Below are 21,388 nucleotides of genomic sequence, written 5' to 3'. Positions count from 1 at the left end.
TAAGGCTCTCAGTGATGATGATGTTGTTGATGATGACGGCAACTGTTCTCAAAAGCAAGCCAGGGTGATGCTACTTGCAGCCCTGCAGGCTCCTCTGAGGGCAGCAAGAAGGCTGCCTGCCTCCTCCTGAGAACTTGCTGCTCAGGTAAGAAGCGGCACTGCACATGCTCACAGCCTGCGTTGTGATTGGCTATAGGCGACCATAGTCCCGCCCCCCACATGCTTCGTTCCTCTCACATGCTAGGTAAATTCTTCTGCCTCGACTGAAAGGAATGGAGGTGCTGGGAGGGGGGCAGGGGAGGCAAAAGGCGCACCTCAGAGGGACAAGCCGCCCCAGCCAAAGGCTCAGTGGCCACCTGCCTGTGGCTCCTGCCTGCCTGTGTTTCGTTTCTGCCCTGGAGACTCTTGGCTGGGAGTTCAAAAGGGCAGATTGGCTGGTTTCAGATGGTGAAGAGAATCAAATCTGGGCAGAGTGCAATTTCCAGTCCCTGGAAATGGAAATGGGAATGCGGAATGAAGTTAAGGCCCAGCAGGAGAACAGACACAGAAAACCTTTTATGACAGAGCCCTAGGCCCAGCCTCCTTTGGCCACCAGGTATTGCTTCAAGTCAATATTATCCTCACTGCACCACCATCATTCACCCAAAACTGTTTGGGTACTTTTGGAGGGGAAAGCAAAAGTGAATGATATCGATGCAGCATTTGCCAATTTTCATGCTGATGTGGGGGTGGGTGGGAAGTATTTATTACATTGCCCTCCATAACGTATTAAACAATTAAGTTATCTGGAACTTATTAAAAATACGAAATACGATCCAAACGTTTAAAAACACCAAAACTAACTACTTCCTCTGTTGTCTGATGTACATTATTGGTTTGATTTACGTCATTTCATTGGATTTTAATATTCTGTTTGGATTTTAACACAGCTGCAGCTTGTCCTGGGACCTTGTGGTGAAGGGGAGGTAAGAAATCAAAATTAAAATAAATACAATATAAACCAGGGGTGGGAGTGGGGGTCACGTAAAATCGAGGTTCAATCCCCAGAAGCGCTATAGAGCCACTGCCAGTTAGTCAACAATACTCAGCTAGATGGACTGTTTTGGGCACCACTAGATGGACTGTTCTGGGCACCACAGTTCAAGAAGGACACTGACAAACTGGAACATGTCCAGAGGAGGGCAACCAAAATGGTCAAAGGCCTGGAAACGATGCCTTATGAAGAACGGCTAAGGGAGCTGGGCATGTTTAGCCTGGAGAAGAGGAGGTTAAGGGGTGATATGATAGCCATGTTCAAATATAAAAAAGGATGTCACATAGAGGAGGGAGAAAGGTTGTTTTCTGCTGCTCCAGAGAAGCGGACACGGAGCAATGGTTCCAAACTACAAGAAAAAAGATTCCACCTAAACATTAGGAAGAACTTCCTGACAGTAAGAGCTGTTCGACAGTGGAATTTGCTGCCAAGGAGTGTGGTGGAGTCTCCTTCTTTGGAGGTCTTTAAGCAGAGGCTTGACAACCATATGTCAGGAGTGCTCTGATGGTGTTTCCTGCTTGGCAGGGGGTTGGACTCGATGGCCCTTGTGGTCTCTTCCAACTCTATGATTCTATGATTCTATGACTTTGTACTCTCTGTTTGGGGGAGTGCTATAGTAGGTCAGTGGTAATGTATCCCAGGTTCAACCCTCAGCCTCCCCAGGTAGAGCTAGAGTCCTGCTGCCAGTCAGGGTAGACATTACTGAGTGGTATAAGACTGCTTAAATATATGATGTGGTTTGATTCTAGGAATATAGAAAACTGCCTTCCACACAGTCAGGTTAACAGTCTTTCTAGCTCAGTGTTCACATGGACAGGCAATTGCTCTCCAGGCTTTTAGGCAGAAGTCTTTCCCAGCTCTGGGGATGCCAGGGATTGAACCCCAGACCTCTGCATGCAAAGCATGCGCTCTTGCGCTGTGCTCTGACCCTTCCACAATTATGTAACTTCAGTATTCATAAGAATAAGATGTGATTAGAAAGGAGGACCTTAAAAGAGGACAATTATAATATCAAATGCTCAGACTTGGACTTCTAAATTTATGATTTCCTTCTGTACCTGCAGCCATGCACCTAATTTGTATGATATTGAACCAAACAGTGGTGATCCTTGATCCTTTATCTTTGGTATTCTACCTCTTCCACCAGAAAGGGTGTAGTCCATCAGATTCTTCAAGGCATATTTCCCCCACATTCCAAAATACTATTATGAGTTGTGGGATGCCATACTCTCCTAAATTCCTATATTCAATAAGTGCTAGAATTTAATCAAACCTCCTGAACTCTTGGATCCAGCAAGGGTTAAAATATAAGACAGATTAGTTTCCTGATAAGGCAATCACCATTTAGAAAACAAAGGAAAGGTTTATGGGCCATTAAGAAAGCAAGGAGAGGGAGCTCTGTGCCAGATGTCAAATGAGTGTGACCTGGAGGAAAAAAAGTTGCAGGCAGGTAAAGGCAGCAAGCCAGAAAACACAATGGTTGATTTCTGTTTGAATCCAAGTTTGTGGCTGTGGGGGAAACAAAACCCTCTTGGGGTGTTGATGCTGTGGACCTCTCCATCATAGGCTCAGGTATATACAGAATGTGTAAATAAACCATATATCATAAAGACACCAGAGTCTCCACTGTCCCTCATTCTCAAAAGGAAACACAAACCCCAGGTAAGCGCTTCGAACACTTGGAATCTTGCACTGCTTGGAGATTGGGGTGGCACGCAACACTATCTTAATTTAATGTGTACATTAATGATTTTAGAGTGTTGTTTGTGCTGTACTTTTGTACTGTCTTATTGTTGTTAGCCGCCCTGAGCCCGGCTTCGGCTGGGGAGGGCGGGATATAAATAAATTTTATTATTATTATTATTATTATTATTATTATTATTATTATTATTATTTTGACCACTGCGGGAGGCAGTGGAAGACAGGAGTGCCTGGTGTGCTCTGGTCCCTGGGGTCACGAAGAGTCGGACACAACTAAACGACTAAACAACAACAAAAGTAAATTATGTTCTATATATTACTAAAACATTGGAGACTACAAATGTCCAAAGCTCTGGCTATATTTATCCTATACAATACTTTTATTATAGTCTCAGTAATCTACATTTTCATCTTTTAGGTTAAAATAGGCCATTCCTGCTTATCCTTCTAAATCCAAGCAGGATGCTTGATAGCATCTGGGAAGTGCCTCTGGAGATATACACAGTCAAATATTTATGCCTGATGGTTTTAAACAATTAAACACACACATATATACAAACAAACAACAGAAGGTGCATTCCTTCTGACCCAAACATTTAAATAAAAGAGGCCCAAACATTTAAGGAGTGAGTTGCTATTAATAAATGGGGCCTGCAATAAAATGTTGCAATGTATCACCCAGCTCTGAGGGCCTCTTCAGAGTCCAAATGTCCTTTTCATTGTGCATTCATGATTATTTTTGCCCATGGTGCTGTTGGGATGGTCACATGCAATCCTGTTTTCAATGCTGTAAAAAGTTTTGGGGTGATCACACGGCTTTATTTCCCATCACTCCTGTGATAGCATTATTGTGGTAACATTGAAGAGTAAACTAATGCAGAATAAACCCACTGCTGATGCATTACAGCCCCTCCAGACCGGTGCTTTATTGTGGGTATAGTCTGCAATATAGTATTGACACAATATTAGTGTGTTATTGATGAACTGAGGTCTCATCTAGACTTGCTTTTGTGCTGCGTTTCTAGACACAGGTTTGTGCTTTAAAGCACTGTGTCCGAGTCCAGCACCTGGTCAGCCAGATGCCACAATGGGAAACTTACAGGCAAGACAGACAGACAGACAAATAAGGACTAGATGGGCCATTGGCCCTTCTTTTGTTCTTACTTGCTCTTCTATGCTCTTATGCCATTACACACCACATCACTGCTACAATTACCACCTCCTTTCTCCCTTGCTAAGTTTCCTCTAAGGCAGAGGTGGGGAACCTCCAGCCTGGGTTTGGAATGTGGCTCTCCAGATCTCCCCATCTGGCCCTTGGGACTCTCCCCACACCACCCCTTCTCCTTAGGCCACACCCCTCACTGGCCCTGCTTTGCAACCTCTTTGAGCATTCTTGCCTGACTGGGATGTGTCCTTAAACTCTGATAATGCCTCTTGCTTGCCTCAATGGAGGATAGAGAGGGGTGTGCAAGTGTGTGTAGGAACTCACCTACAGTACAAAATATAAAAATTGTGTTGCTCTGCCCACTTTTGTGTCTGACCCCAAAATTTCCCCATCCTTGCTCTAGATTCTACTCTGGGGGAAACCAAGTAGCACTCATTCCATGGCATCTGCTAGCACGTTTTGGCTCTGAGATTTCTAGGTGGATCTTAATTGCCATCTATTTGGTTCCAATGCTAGCAAGCTAAGCATGAAATGCCCATATTAGGATTTAGGGTATAGAAAAATTACTTTAAATGACTGTTTGCTTTTCTAACATCGTAAGGTAAAGCACCCTGCAGGGAGGGAATAGGACACAACTTTGAGGAATTAGTGGGCCTGCCTGATAAAAATCTGGAAGCCTCTGCAGATTTTGTTAGCACTGGGCATACTTGAGCCCAAGGTCTTGATTCTAATTCAATTGCTTTGAATTGGACCCAGTTAGCAGGTCCTTATGCATGCACAACGATGCAATAAAAAGAGTTACTAAAAAATAGTCTTGTTTACTTTTCCAAATACATTCCTGACTCAGCTCTCTAATAACCAGACTGAACATGACACGGGGGTTCTATAAAGTCTGCCCTGATGTTGATTTCCACTTCAATACAGCTACAAGGAGCTCTGGTGGAGAGGGCAATACATAATATTTTTCCTGCAGGTTTTATGCCTGCTATGAATCCCCCTCCTCAGCCTTCTTTTCTCTTTGTGGAGGAAAAAATATGTGGATCTAGAATCTTCGTCTCCTATGGGAAGAAAAGAAGTTAGGGGTGTTTTTAAATGGCTGAACAGCTGAGAGGGAGTGATGCACCGCCTCTCCCCCATATTTGCTATTCCACTCAAACATGGAACTGGATTAAAGTGGGTGAAAACATCCACACATATCTCACACACTACCTTTAGTTTGCTCCCCGGGCAGCTTCTAAGAGACTGCAAAAAGAAATAAATCAGGTAATAATAATAATAATAATAATAATAATAATATCCAGCCCCATAATCAATAAAAGGTTACCCTAGAATGAATAGGAGCAATTAGCCAATACAGCCCATGTCCCTGTCTCTTTCATGCAAATTGCCAGCGGTTTCTCAACATGTTGCCCCTTATGAGAGGGTCCTTGCAGTTGGAGAGAATGTCCGTGTTTCTCCCCTGCATGATTAAATAAATAGAAAAACAGTTGCATGGAAATGGATCTGATAGAATTGAAGTTCAAATAAATATTCACATTTTTCTCCCGGGGAACTAAGCTTTGACCATCCAGTGGGTGGGGGGGAATCCACCCCTGGGTGGGGGGGAATCCACCCCCATGCTGTTCCCCTTGCTAAAACTAAGCATGTTGGAATTGAATTATATTTCCCTAGCATATCAGATTAGTGGAAGGGTCTTGGCTCAGCGGCAGGAAAGCCTCCTGATCCAGTCCCCAGCATCTCCAGGTAGTGTAGGGAGGGACCCCTCCCTAAAACCCTGGAGAACCACTGCCAGTCAGTGCAGATAATACTGCGATGGACCAACGTTCTGACTTGGTATAAAGCAGCATCCTGTGTTTCTAATCAAGAGTAAGGAAACATGACTCATTTCCCAGAGGCATGCTTTTAGCAGCAGTTTTCAAGTGCAAGAACTACTATAGCCGAGGGTTGGGGAATCTTTAACCTTCAGGCCTAATAAGGCCAGCAAGACTCTGAATTTTGAATTCTCTGTACATCTCTTTGCAAGTGCTACTTACATGCCAGACACGCTTGTGTTCGGTATGATCACATCTTACATACCCTTCAAGTATCCTGATTTTCCTGGGTCATCCCTGGAATTACAGAAGCCATCCTGATTTTACATATATGCAGAGCCCTTGGAACTAAACCCCCACATAAGATGCTGTCCTACTGTACAGAGAGAAGGTCCTGACAGGGTAGTTCTGCCTAGCTTTGAAATGGCAAACAGAATTAGCCCCAGGTGGGACAAGGTTCCTTCCTATATCCATTCCACACTTTATCAAAGCCTTTGGTCATAAATGCCACACTCTCCTGGTCCCTAGTGCAGGGCTCCCCCTGGCTATTGTTGGACTCTCATCAGTCCCAGCAACATGGCCAATATGCAGGGATGATAGGATTCTCTTTCCAAAAATAGCTGGAAGGGCACAAATTTCCTAGCCCTGCTCATCATTAGATCTCCATAACTTCCTGCAACCACTTCCACTTGCCTTGCAAACATTATCGTGCCCTGGGGTCTTTCAGACAACCTGCCAAATTGGTGAGGGCAGGCAAGGCAACAGTTGCCTTACCCTATATGGGCCCACTAGATTGCTGTGTTCTGTGGAACTGGCACTTTTACAAGTGCCACATAATGTTACACACATGCGAGAAATCAATCTTATAGCATGGCAGCAACTGGAACCCTTTGCCTCTTAATATTAACCAGGAGCCTTCATTGCACTGTTAAAACCTACTCAGACATGTAATTTTATTGTGCATATTTGCTTTTAAAATCTGATAATTTTATCTATTTTTAATTTTTTTTGCATCTACTGTTTTTTAAGTCTGCTTTTATTGCCTTTTTAATGACTATTTTATACCATTTTATGTAAACTGTTTAGAGATTTTTTATTATTAATGTTAAATAGCATATAAATCTTGCTAAATAAATAAAATAGAAACATTGCACAACTTGTAGAAACAGCTGTGACAGCTGATGATAGTGAGAGGCCAGGCGTGAGGGCAGCACTGTTTTGGAACTGGTTCTTTGGTGCTCTGGACGAGTGCCCCATTTGTCAAAGGTATGAGTTGGTGCTGACGATGAATTACACAGCGTGGAACCAATTAGCAAGAGAGGGATTTTGTAGAGAGTCTGTTTCTTGTTTATGGTTCCCAATAGCCATAAAGAGAATATTATGATCCCTTTGTGAGTGGTCTAGTGTATTTTGAAAACACGTCCAGGGAGAATTCCGCCTTATTTTCTCCCAGCAATGACGAGCAATCTTGCCAAGGGACTCCATTCTTCTCCAGAGCGTAGGAGGAGAGTCTTTGTGCTTATTGGAGAAATCATTTCTCCTGAAAGGATTGTAGAGGTTGGTGAGTATGCTGCGGAAGCAAAGAGGTAAGAAGGGACTGAACGTTCCCCAAAGTCTCTGCTGCATGCATCAAGCAAAAGAGTTTTCCACACCAGAGGGAGCAAAGCTCAAAGTAATAATAACAGTTATTAAAACTTCAATGAAAATAATGATACCAGCACCTCATCCTGTGGCTGCCACTTAGACTCATCTAATAGGGGGCACAGCCTGTATGAAGATGGCCAGTTCCTTGAGTGCAAAGCAATAATATTTGGTGCAGTTGAATGTGAGTTGAACGCTGGACCTTCCATGCCTTTGGAAGGAATCTGAGAGGGATAAAGGGCTGGATCTGAGAGGTCATGTAGCCTGGCCACCCCGCATAGGAGTGTAGGAGGCTGCCTTATACAGTGGTACCTCCGGTTATGAACTTAATTCGTTCCAGAGGTCCGTTCTTAAGCTGAAACTTAAGCCCCCGGCAGCGTGATCCCGGTGGGGTGCCATCGCAGCTGCCCCCCTGCCAACGTTGGGCGCCACACCCCCAGGATGCACGCCACCCCCGCCCCTGCCTGCTCTCTGCCCCCCCCCGGCGCCAGAGCGTGAAGCTCTGCCACTGCTTCCGCTGTGCACATGCCTCTGGCGCGCGATTTCCATTCGCATCCTGAGGCAAAGTTCACAACCAGGAGCAGCTACTTCTGGGTTAGCGGAGCCCATAAGCTGAAGCGTTTGTAATCAGAAGCGTTTGTAACCAGAGGTACCACTGTATAGAGCGATATCCTTGGTCGATATTGTTCAGTGTTGTAAACACTGACTGGTAGCAGCTCTTCAGAGTTTCAGGCTAAAGTTTCTTCCAGATCCACCTGGAGATTGAACCAAATGTACCCAGTGCATTTTGAAGTTCTAAGTTGAAGTTTCAGGTTAGTAGCTAGTATTTAATTTTGAACTGAGCAATGGCTCAAAGACCAGCAACAGTGACTCCACCCCCAACTGGCCCCTCCCACATGAAGAAAGGGCTGTTTAACCCTCTCTTTGCCAATGGGAACAGTGGCTTTGATAGAGCCTTTCCTATTGGCGTCTCAGCGTCTTGTTACCATTTGGCTGGTGTTTTGACTTGCACATGGGAGTGAGTGCCTGACATTTTTGCAAGATGCACAGGCACTGGGTGCAGAGCAAAACAAAAGTGGAGGCTGTAGATATTTTATACCCTTGACAAGTTTATGCCCCCACAACTGTCCAGGGCTGGTCATTGGTGCTTGCTGGTCACTGTGCCTTTGCCTGCACCATTTAATTTCAAACAACATAGGCAAACAGGTCACCTGAAATTATTAGGACACCCATGGCAAATCCACACAATACATTTAAAGCACATTCAACACACCTTTGAAGCACATGACACCCCCCAAAGAATCCTGCAGGCTGTAGTTCCCCCCTCACAGAGAACATTGTAAGAACATAGTGCTGAACTACATGAACCTTTGGTTTGATCTAGCAGGAATCATCTTCTATCTTTTTTTTCCTTTTTTTTTTGTATTAAGAACAAAGGTTAATCAGGCGCCACTTCAAGGTAAAACCACTGAGACGGTAGTCCCTTTTGCAATAATCAGGTTGCAAATTCCTGGCAATCTTTCCAAGGGATGGAAATAACGGCACCTGCTTTTGATATTCATACAGGCATTGCAGTCTCTCACGAAGGTGTCCATAAAGCTACATTTTTCAAATCGACACAGATTCCACGTCTCCTGGAGTCTATCTTCAGATGGTATCACTTTGTAATCTTGGCCAGCAGTTGAAGGCTTACTCCACTGGGTGTAAGGCAGCTATAATACTCCAGGGATTCTGAAGCAAGTGGCAGATACTTGGATGAGAAAGTGATGCTCCATCTCTTCCCAGGAGAGAACTCTACACTTGCACCTCTGCCTGGGGTAGCAAGAGTTGTATATTCCAAAGCTTTCTGTACAGTGCATTGTCAAGAGTCCGGCCGATGCAAGCAGAATACAAAAGACTCCCTCTTGCTGCTGCCTGCCCAAATTCTAGGCATACAGGGTGGTCAGGGGACAGCCAGAGGGCAGGTAAAATACCCTCAGGGAACAGAAGGCAAGGGTGGGGCTAGGGCCGAGAACACTGCAGAAGCAAGTAGAAACAGTCCACACTTGAGGGAAGTTTTTAATGTTTAATGCTGTACTGTATTGTGTTTTTAATGTTTGGTTGGGAGCCGCCCAGAGTGGCTGGGGAAACCCAGCCAGATGGGCGGGGTATAAATAATAAATTATTATTATACTATTATTATTGAGGCAACTGCAAACGCTGAGGACTGCTCCCCAGAGGTTGTGCTTATTGAAGGAGCATCCCTGTATCTCAGTGGTGCACGTAGCCTTGATAAGCCACTTTCTGGGCTTCAGGATCCAAGTGGGAGTCTTGAGAAGCCAGTTCCCACAGCCCATTGTGCCGAGGGTAGGGAGGCACCAGCCATTGCACTGGCAATCGGGTCGTCTTCCGGCAGTGCACACTGTGAGTGTGGCAGCTTCCCTCCTGATTTGGAGGAGCTGCTGGACCCATTTCCTGGGCACATGAAGTCTTGCCAGGGCCTTATTGTCCCAGAGAAGTGTCTTTGCACCTTGCCGGGCGAGGGGGTGTTTCTGGGAGGTTTTGTTTTTATGCTCTGATCCTTGGAATCGAAACCCTTGCGTTAAGATGCTAGTTACCCATATATTAGTGAAAATGGCATGCAAAAATGCATCGTATTAAGGGAAATTGCTTTGCAATGTGTATGTTACACAAAATACACATACAATAATTTGTATATTAGGGGAAATTTGTAATGAAATGCTGGTGTTTTGGTTTGGTTTTTTAAAAAAGAGAGATTTAAACATCCCCACACCACAAACTGATGTGGAAATGTGGAGAACTGAATTTCAGGTTGGAGAAAATGAGACACCAAAATTGACATAGTTGCCCTTCCCTATCCCAGTTAATCAGAGCAAAGATCCCTCTAGTCTGTTTCCCATTCTGGCCAACCAGATGCCTCCTGGAAGCCCACAAGCAGGAGGTAAGCATGATAGTCCTCTCCCATTGTTTCCCCGAGCAACTGATATTCAGAAGCCTTTGAACCGCAGTTGTTGCAGGGAGGGTCTGGGTATAGCCGTTCCACATTTTCCCAGTAATAAGCCGCAAATCAGGCACGGGGGAATTGAGACTCAGGAAAAAGGCCAAGACAGACATGCAACATGTTCATATTTTTCTGATTTAATTTTTGGTGTGTTTACTTTGTTGCTCATTCTGGTTTTTATGCCCTGTTTAAGCTTCCCGGAGGCAGTTTGGCTGGCCACGCGTGGAAACAGGATGGGGGACTAGATGCGAGACAAGTGGCTTACCCAAGGCCTCAAAGCCAAATACAGGGAAGAGCCAGAAACGTGACCCCTGCCAAACCAATTCTCCTTCAGTTCATTTATCCCCAGTCACAAAGTTCCTCTCTCGCCTACAGGAAAGAAAAGCCCATTGCTCTCTCTCTTGCGTCTAGCAGGGACAGGGTGCTCAGAGGAGTGACAAGGAGGAGTGGATGGAGCTGTCATAGAATTGAAGAGTTGGAAGGGACCCCACGGGTCATCTAGTCCAATCCCCTGCAACCAATGTTTTCTCAGTTTTGCATTTTTCCAGTCTTAAAATCAGTTCTCCATTTCCTGCATCAGTTTGTGCATTTTCTTTTTCATTAAAAAAAAAAGGCCTCAGGAAAATTTGTCAGTATTTCCTCCTAAACACATTTTGGTGTGCATTTTGGACTAATATGCACATTTTTGCAAGCCGTTGCTCCTAATATAATGCATTTCTTTATGTTCTTTTAACTAAAACAGGCATTTAGAACTTTACCCTAATATATACATTTTTGTAGACATTACTTGGCTGGAGAACTACATTGCCAAGTTCAGAGAAGTGCAAATGTGGAAGGATGACTTAATTTTGATTCACACATTATTTTGGAAAGTGCAGATTAGGTAAATTCACTTTTAAATGCAAACTGAATTTAATTTATCCCCTGTCCGTAGTTGCAAGACATGATAACTTCATGGCAACATCAGGGCCTTTCATGACATTTATTACTAGACAAGGTGGTAATTTAATACCACTGGAGCCCCAGAAGTCATTTTGGAAAGATTTATTGCCACAGCATCTGTTATCTTAATCTTCACTGTCATCTTGGTCACATGCCTGTATTTGGATACCTAAATTATATCTCCAAATGATGTTTCAAATATGCAAAGGAACATACTCTATTTAGTTCTGGTGTACAGTATCTTGATTTTGCTCAGTTGTTATATAGTTTTAATTTTAAAAAAATAATAATACGGATGGGGAGAATTTTGCTTTGACTCCTATGTTAATGTGAACCTTACCTAATTTGCACTTCCTGAAATAACATCCAAACTGAAACAAAATTATCCTTTGAAATTCACAGCTTTCTGGATATTACGATGCAGTCCACCAAGTAAAAACTGTGTACACAAGCACACATGTTTAAAAAGTGTTTATACAAATGCATATCTTAGTAAAACTAACAAATTAACAAAGAAAAAAAGCAAAGAAAAATGTATATTTTTGGCAATTTTCATGAGGACTGAAAACAACAACTATCCCAAATTTATGCAGAAATGTGGCAAACTGAAGATTAGAAAAGGAAGAAACTGAGACAAACGTAAATAGACTTATTTGTCCATGCTTGGTTCATAATATGCCTGCTTTGAGGTTTCCTTTAATGCAGCTGGATCTTATCAAGTAGCCAGTTCCTCTTTTGCCTTTTACCTTTGTCCAGTTTAAAGGAATGGAACTCAGGGAGTGAAGAATTGGTGGCATTCAGCTAAATATTACTCAGAGTAGACCCATTAAACATGAACATGACAAAGTCAGGCCTATTTGTTTCAATGAGTCTACTCTGAATAAAACTTAGCTGACTACCACCACATGAAACTAAAACAGACTCGTGATGTTTAGCCAACAGCCACTTAATAAGCTAGCCCAGACTAGTCTCCATCACATTCTTGAATCTCCCTCCAAACAGTTATGCGTGTAGCACCAGTATGGCTGCTCCATCCACTGTGCATGCAAGTAGGCAGCACACTGTGTGAGCACTTTTTGCCCTCCTGCTGACAGCACCAGAGCATCCAAATCTCTAAAAACAGCAACAATTAAGTGCTATCTTAAGAGATGGCAATTGGCTGAATTCCTATCTTAAGATGGTGGTCCAGCATGCTGTACCGTCTGCATCAGGAGTTCCTAGTGGCAAAAGCATAATAAGAAACAGCTTCTCCTGCACAAACCAAATACATTTTATGTTTCACCTCCATTTTCTCAGATGCTGAGGTTTGTAGGGGCAACTCATTCCCCTTCACTCTTTTCTGCCGTCTCCATGTCATTTCTTGTTGCTTCTTTGCATCCATAACATCATTTTCTCCCCAGGTATATACAACAGAGGTTCATCCTCAGGGTCCTTGGTTGTTGTTTGTTGGTTTCTCCAACTCCCATTGTCATTAGCCTGCTTGTTAATTCAACAGCCATGTGTCCCTGGCAGACAAGAGCCAAGCTTGGGTCTTTCCAGCATGGAGTCTGAAAGCCAGCCAACCTCCAGAGTTGCTCCACATCTGGACAGCAGCTGAAATATTAGAGAGATGAAGGCAAAAAGAAGAGTTGGCCCTTAAGCTAGAGAGGATCATCTTCCCCCGTGGAAGGGAGCTGGCATTTGCCTTCATTATCATGCGCAGGGCCAAGATGAAGTGAGACCGTCGGTGTGTTTTCCTATCATTTAGGGCATGGATTCTGTGGCAGCCAACTTTCCCAAGGTATACCTCATTATTTAGCAAGACTGGCTGCTGGCCACACCAATCTGAGAGTCTGCCTGTCCCAGCTCTGTGCTCTGTTTCTGGAAGGGATGCCTGGAAGGTGGGGGCGTCCCTCTTTCATGCTAAAGCATTTTAATCTCTTTGAAGAAGTGCCAGGTTGTGCTAGTAAGACCAGGTTGTGCTACCAGGTTGTGCTAGTAGACAGCTATTTTAATGTGCTTTATTTTAATGTGTTACATATATATATAAACTTTTTCTGCCATCTTCCCATAACACAGAGAGCCAATGTGATGTAGTGGTTAGAGTGTCGGACTACTACTTGGGAGACTAGAGTTCAAATCTCCACTCGGCCACAAAGCTCATTGGGTGAACTTCAGCCAGTCACTGTCTTCTCTCATCCTAATCAACGTTACAGGATTGTTGTGGAGATTAAATAAGGAGAAGGACCATGTTCACCACCTTGAGCTCCTTGGAGAAAAAGGTGGTGTTCAAATGCAGCAAATAGATAAAGAAATGATATACATCATAATTAAACATCAACAAAACAGCAGTCTTTTCTGTCATGGGTAAGGAATCTTCTGCAGCCCAAGGGCCACATTTCCTACTGGGCAACCTTCTGAGGGCCACATGATAAATGGTTGGTTGGGCCAGAGGCAAACAGTGCATATTTTACCTTTGTAGAGTTGCTTGCTCCTACATAAATAAGTCGCATACCCTTTTCTCTCCTCCATCCAGAATTATTAGAGTTCAAGGACAAAATCCAGCCAGGCAAAAGAACTTGGGGAGGGTGGGGAGAGGGCCAGTGAGATGCATGTCTGTTGGGTTACAACTCGAAAACATTTTTCTTTCCATTCCTTTGCAAGCAAAAGTGTGAGTGAGTGAATGTTCAACCATATCCTGATTTCAGTATAGAAGAGCTCCATGGAGGGGAAACGCATGTTGCTTGGGAGAATCTGCAGCCAAAACCAGCAAGTCAGAAACAAAGTGATAATTCTGCCCCCAACCCCTGGCATCTCTTATTGAAGGGTGGGCTGACTTTCACCTATGCCACCAATCATTTCTTAGGAGCTTGGAATGCTCCAGGATATTGTTTGCTTTGCATTCTTCCATGAGCCTGTCTTACGGTACTTTGCACTTCAGGTTTGGATGCAGTTAGCTAGCATTTGGATTTTACACTTCACTGAGTGATGTGATATAGTTGTTGGCTCAAAAAAGTACCAACATGCATTCAAAAACGTATTCTTTGAGGATAAGATTTGTTGAAAAATAAGGTGAATTTTTGTGCTTTTTAATAAGCTGATTGATATGGAAACGGGACAGATTAGATTTGTTAATGAGCACATGGAAAACAGACTGAGACTTCAATTAGACTGGTCTGCCCAGGGGTCATCAACCTTTTTGGGCTAGTGGGCACATTTGGAGGCAGTGCCATGGGTGCAAGTCACAAAATGGCAGCTATGGGGCTTTACACAAAAAGTGGCATAGCACAAATGGCAGCTATGGGATGTGGCATAACACAAAATATCTGCCACATTTAAAGATACTGCGTTCTATTCAGAGCAGACCCATCAAAATTAATGGGCCTGAATTAGTCATGTACATTAATTTCAATAGGTCAATTCTGAGTAAATCTAGCACTGAATACAGCCCACTGTTCTTGGCTACCTTGAAATGGTTAGCCGTCTAATTATTTTGGACATTTGTAGATGTATTTAAATATTTTGAATTGTATTGTTTTATTGCTGGTGTGTTTACCTCCCTGGGTTCCTTTGGGAGGAAGGACAGGTTATAAATTTATATAACAATAGAAAAAAGTCAGGAACACAAAATACTGTGGGCACGCTACCATCTTGTGCATCGTGGATTTTTCAGGGGATATTTACTACGAAGAGGTACTGGCAAGCACACGGGTACCTGTGGGCACCAGGATGAGCCCTTTGCCTGGATCTTAGTTCATAGAGGCAGATGGGAAGCTCCTTGAAGTGGGACACTGCTGTTGGGTTGCTGGCTGCCAATCCCAAATCTTTGTTCCCCTACCCTAGGGGGATGCACTGCTGCCCCACCCCTCTTCAAGAGAGCCAGTGTGGTGTAGTGGTTAAGAGTGGTAGACTCATAATCTGGTGAACCAGGTTCGTGTCTCCGCTCCTCCACATGCAGCTGCTGGGTGACAGCCTCACTCACCTCAGAGAGTGTTTGTTGTGGGGGAGGAAGGGAAAGGAGAATGTTAGCCGCTTTGAGACTCCTTCGGGTAGTGATAAAGCGGGATATCAAATCCAAACTCTTCTCTTCTTCTTCTCTTCACAACCCACAGGGTGAGTTCAAAGGCAGGATTGTGAAAAGTCTCTGAGCATTGCCATTCTGCGGTGTTTCTGCACCTCAGCTAGTGGCAGATTGGCTCACGAACAAGCCAGAAGATGATTTTTGCAAATGAGTATTTCAGAGAGCACTTAGCAAGCCATGCCCCCCTCATTTATTTTCTGTCTGGGTTTCTGATATTAGACGGGGGCCCTGGGGAAATGAAGCCTTTTAAAGTAATAACAGGCAGTGCATGCATGTGTGTCATAGAGAACTGTCTAAGGCTATTATGGCTTGTAGGGGCTTCAGGGCATTCTAGGATTTTAGGGCTGTACCTTCGTGCAGCTGACCCTCAAGGGAGGCTCTGGGCAAGCTGACATGTCAGGATGGTTGCCCATCCCACCCCCACCTAGTGCTCTGTGGTAGAACAACTGCTTTGCATGCAGAAGGTCCCAGGTTCAATCTGCAGCATCTCCAGGTAAAGCTGGGAAAGACCTGGAGAGCTGCTGTCAGCCAGTGTAGACAGCACTGAGCTAAATGAACCACTGCTCTGACTCCAAACAAGAAGGAGGAGAAGGGCCATGGCGCAGAGGCAGAGCTGCCACCTGGGGGCGTCTATTCTGTCAGTCTGCCTCAGTGGGAGAGAAGGGAAGCAGGGCTCATTTCATCAGCTTTGCTGGGGACCCAGCTCTATCAGGTACTTCCTGCCCTGGCCAGCTGGCCATTACAGGAACAACTGCTTAGAAATTGGCCCATAAGTTTTCATTTTTTATTTATATTTTCCTCATCCCTCCCTGTCCCCTTTCCCTTGTGTGTCTTTTGTTTTTTTTAGGTTGTAACTCCGTGGGTAGAGACTGTCTTATTTTGATTGTTATGTAAGCTGCTCTGGGAGCCATTCAGTCTGGAGAGAGGGGTACAAATGCTCTAAATAAATAATATAAATGTATATTTCTATAAACAGTAGTTTTAGGGGCACCTGCCAAGTCTTCCTGCTGCTCAACTAATTCAGTTTGTTGCAATCGCTAGTTCAAATCCGGAGATAAACTCAGTTGTGGTATACAACCTATTTCTGTAGCACACTATTTGAATAAAGCTTTATTTATTTATTTATTTATTTATTTATTTATTTACCAACCAACCAACCAACCAACCATCTATCTGAGGATCACAGAGCAAACAAGCCATAAAGCAGCTTAAACATAATAAAGCTCCTTGCCCAGGTGGATTTGGAAGCTCTCTTTATACTAAGAAATGTGTGGCAAGTTAGCCCAGCACCTTACTCAACTCAATCTGGCCAGGGTATGGTTCCAGAAACCCACCATCCTTTCAATATTTATGCATTCAAATACCAGATAAGTTGGATAAAATATTTAAATTTAATTTTTGCCTGCTGGTGAAAAGCATGAAGAGAGACATAGCTAAATGGTCCAAGATGAAGCTTTCTGTGTTGGGCAGAACAGCAACAATGCAAATGAAGTAGTTTCTGTTTCAGGTTTTCCCCATCCCTCTCCATGCAGGAATACAAAAGAAATGGCAGATTATATTGAATTTATGGGGGCCCTTCCAGTCCTGTGTGGTGCTTTTTAGACGAAGCAATTCAGGCTGCAATCCTGTGCATGCTTGTTAGGTAGCAATCCCTATGGAATTCAATGGGGATTAGTTCTGAGTAATGTACATGTATTGTGGCATGGAGATGGAGAAGCTCTATACAGTCAGCAAAAACAAGACCTGGAGCTGACTGTGGCTCAGATCATCAGCTTCTTATAGCAAAATTCAAGCTTAAACTGAAGAAAGTAGGAAAAACCACTGGGCCGGTAAGATACAATCTAAGTCAAATCCCTTATGAATACACAGTGGAAGTGAGGAACAGGTTTAAGGATTTAGATTTGGTGGACAGAGTGCCTGAAGAACTATGGATGGAGGCTCGTAACATTATACAGGAGGCAGCAACTAAAACCATCCCAATGAAAAGGAAATGCAAGAAGGCAAAGTGGCTGTCCAACGAGGCCTTACAAATAGCGGGGGAGAGAAGGCAAGCAAAATGTGAGGGAGATAGTAAAAGATACAGGAAATTGAATGCAGATTTCCAAAAAATAGCAAGGAGAGACAAGAAGGCCTTCTTAAACGAGCAATGCAAAGAAATAGAGGAAAACAATAGAATGGGAAAAAACAGAGATCTGTTCAAGAAAATTGGAGATTTGAAAGGAACATTTCGTACAAAGATTACCATAATAAAAGACAAAAGTGGAAAGGACCTAACAGAAGCAGAAGACATCAAGAAGAGGTGGCAAGAATACACAGAGGAATAATACCAGAAAGAAATGGATGTCTCGTACACCCCAGGTAGTGTGGTTGCTGACCTTGAGCCAGACATCCTGGAGAGTGAAGTCAAATGGGCCTTAGAAAGCACTGCAGATAACAAGGCCAGTGGAAGTGATGATATTCCAGCTGAACTATTTAAAATTTTAAACGATGATGCTGTCAAGGTGCTACACTCAATATGCCAACAAATTTGGAAAACTCAGCAGTGGCCAGAGGATTGGAGAAGATCAGTCTACATCCCAATCCCAAAGAAGGGCAGTGCCAAAGAATGCTCCAACTACCGCACAATTGCACTCATTTCACACGCTAGCAAGGTTATGCTTAAAATTCTACAAGGCAGGCTTAAGCAGTATGTGGACCGAGAACTCCCAGAAGTGCAAGCTGGATTTCGAAGGGGCAGAGGAACCAGAGACCAAATTGCAAACATGCGCTGGATTATGGAGAAAGCTAGAGAGTTCCAGAAAGACATCTACATCTGCTTCATTGACTATGCAAAAGCCTTTGACTGTGTCGACCACAGCAAACTATGGCAAGTTCTTAAAGAAATGGGAGTGCCTGATCACCTCATCTGTCTCCTGAGAAATCTCTATGTGGGACAAGAAGCTACAATTAGAACTGGATATGGAACAACTGATTGGTTCAAAATTGGGAAAGGAGTACGGCAAGGCTGTATATTGTCTCCCTGGTTATTTAACTTATATGCAGAATACATCATGCGAAAGGCTGGGCTGGATGAATCCCAAGCTGGAATTAAGATCGCCGGAAGAAATATCAACAACCTCAGATATGCAGATGACACAACCTTAATGGCAGAAAGTGAGGAGGAATTAAAGAACCTTTTAATGAGGGTGAAAGAGGAGAGCGCAAAATATGGTCTGAAGCTCAACATCAAAAAAACGAAGATCATGGCCACTGGTCCCATCACCTCCTGGCAAATAGAAGGGGAAGAAATGGAGGCAGTGAGAGATTTTACTTTTTTGGGCTCCATGATCACTGCAGATGGTGACAGCAGTTACGAAATTAAAAGACGCCTGCTTCTTGGGAGAAGGGCAATGACAGGCCTAGACAGCATCTTGAGAAGTAGAGACATCACCTTGCCAACAAAGGTCCGTATAGTTAAAGCCATGGTTTTCCCAGTAGTGATGTATGGAAGTGAGAGCTGGACCATCAAGAAGGCTGATTGCCAAAGAATTGATGCTTTTGAATTATGGTGCTGGAGGAGACTCTTGAGAGTCCCATGGACTGCAAGAAGATCAAACGTATCCATTCTTAAGGAAATCAGCCCTGAGTGCTCACTGGAAGGACAGATCGTGAAGTTGAGGCTCCAATACTCCAATACTTTGGCCACCTCATGAGAAGAGAAGACTCCCTGGAAAAGACCCTGATGTTGGGAAAGATGGAGGGCACAAGGAGAAGGGGACGACAGAGGACAAGATGGTTGGACAGTGTTCTCAAAGCTACTAACATGAGTTTGACCAAACTGCGGGAGACAGTGGAAGACAGGAGTGCCTGGCGTGCTCTAGTCCATGGGGTCACGAAGAGTCGGACACGACTAAACGACTAAACAACAACAAAATTGTGGCATGAACCCATACAGTGGTACCTTGGGTTAAGTACTTAATTCGTTCCGGAGGTCCGTACTTAACCTGAAACTGTTCTTAACCTGAAGTACCACTTTAGCTAATGGGGCCTCCTGCTGCTGCTGCGCCGCCGGAGCACGATTTCTGTTCTCATCCTGAAGCAAAGTTCTTAACCTGAAGCACTATTTCTGGATTAGCGGAGTCTGTAACCTGAAGCGTATGTACCGTATTTTTCGCCCTATAGGACGCACTTTTTCCCCTCCAAAAATGAAGGGGAAATGTGTGTGCGTCCTAGGGGGCGAATGCAGGCTTTCGCTGAAGCCTGGAGAGCAAGGGGGTCGGTGCGCACTGACCCCTCTCGCTCTCCAGGCTTCAGGAAGCTATCCGCTAGCTGTGGGAGACCCAGCTCTCCCAAGGCTAGCGGAGACCTTGCTGGCACCCAGAAGCTTGGGGTGCGCTGAACTCCGCACGCCCCAAGCTTCGGGATTAGCGCAGAGCACCTGGGGGGGGAAAATAATTTTTTCCCCTTTATTCCCCCCCAAAAAACTAGGTGCGTCCTGTGGGCCGGTGCGTCCTATGGGGCAAAAAATACGGTAACCTGAAGTGTATGTAACCCGAGGTACCACTGTACTAGAAATTGTGGCAATAATTCTGAACCAAGATAAGAATCTTAGGTGCTAAGTATTTACACCATACCCTCCAACATTTCTCTGATGAAAATGGGTGATGCATAAATGTCAGGCCCAGCATGGAAAGGCAATACTTTGACTTGCATCCAGAAAAAGGCCAAGAAACCGCCGGTGAAGAAATGGTGGCATAATGGGTTTACAGTGTCCAGTCCCAGTTAGTAACTGAGTGGCCATATTTTGTACCAACTCAGTTTTTCCAGACTGTTTTCAAAGGCTGTCCCACTTACAACTTGTTGCAATAAATCAAATGGGGGGGGGGGAGTGTGTTACTGAAGCTAGGCTCATGTGATCAAAACCACAGAAAAGACCTCTAGGGAATTAAATTCCGAATCCACACTACAGTATATACTTTTAAAAATAAACAGCTCAAAAGTTTTAAGCCACTCTCCCTATTTCTGCTGTGTGACGAGGGATGAGCAGATCAGCCTGTAATTTTCACTGGCACTCAGTGCTAGATTCACTCTGTCTTTTAAGAATGCATGGAAATTTCACATTTAAATTATTGTGCCTATTGTTATTATATACATCACTGGGTAATTTTTTTATATGCATTTCCCTTCAAAAATGTATTCTTCGAAATGCTTTTCAATACATTTCCCTGTGAAATATGCACATTTTTGCCATAAAATATGTATGTTTGCACACTGAAACTGCACTGCAAAATCTGGAGAAGTGTGCAGTCCAATTAGGAACTGCACTCCGATTCACAAGCAAGTTTGGGATGACCGAATTGGGTCAGCTCACTGTGAAAATCTGGACCAGGTGAATTCCCTTCTATCCCAGCTGGGTGACTGATGTTTCCTGAACATCAGGAGCCTCCAGACCAAAGTGGGGAAATAGTTAACATTTCCATCTCTGTGGAAGGGGGATTGTGTCGGTGATTTAGTTGTTGCTGAGAATTATTTGGCATCTTCTTCAGGTTTCACTTTCCATTTCTTTGCAGCTGATTACCAAGGAATTTAAACTGTAATAACTCATAAGACCTGGCTCTAATTCTGGCTGACAATATACAATTGGCTCCAACTGGTCAAAAACTAAAAGTGGTGGTAGATGTATTCACAAGAGGGGCTGCTCCAGCTACCGAACCAGCTAAAGTGGAGGAGGCAGGATTTTTTATTATTATTAATATTATTAAAAGGAAAGATGTGTTGTTATGAATATGCAAAGTGAGGATTTTCTATAGCTCAGTGGGCACAGATGGCTTGAAGATGCCTACTAAAATTAACCATGATGCCTGGTGGCAACTAGTTATTGGACAGAGTCCAGTGGACACCCCCCACTTGCTCAGCTGGGGTCTGACAGTTGGAATACAGCCAGATATGGAAGAAAGAAAGCTGAGTTTTGCTAGCTGGCACGAAGGATCTAGGGGCTGGTGTGGGTCCAAAGACAGACTGTTTTGTTTAAGAACTGATGGTGTTTTAAAAGGTA

At 43.9% G+C, this 21,388-nt stretch overlaps 1 long non-coding RNA gene across 2 annotated transcripts in view; it reads left to right on the top strand.

Moving 5' to 3' along the window:
- Window positions 1-245: 245 nt before the first annotated feature.
- LOC307222503 overlaps window positions 246-21,388 on the top strand; it is a 60,460-nt gene continuing 39,317 nt past the window's right edge. For both annotated transcript variants that reach the window (XR_013841784.1, XR_013841785.1), the window contains exons 1-2: window positions 246-595; window positions 930-965. This is a non-coding gene — a long non-coding RNA (uncharacterized lncRNA). The remainder of the gene's footprint in view (window positions 596-929; window positions 966-21,388) is intronic.

The sequence above is a fragment of the Podarcis cretensis genome (assembly GCF_951804945.1).
Source record: "Podarcis cretensis genome assembly, chromosome: 8".
In the NCBI taxonomy this organism is placed as follows: domain Eukaryota; kingdom Metazoa; phylum Chordata; class Lepidosauria; order Squamata; family Lacertidae; genus Podarcis; species Podarcis cretensis.
This window is presented reverse-complemented; position numbering and strand designations above follow the sequence as displayed.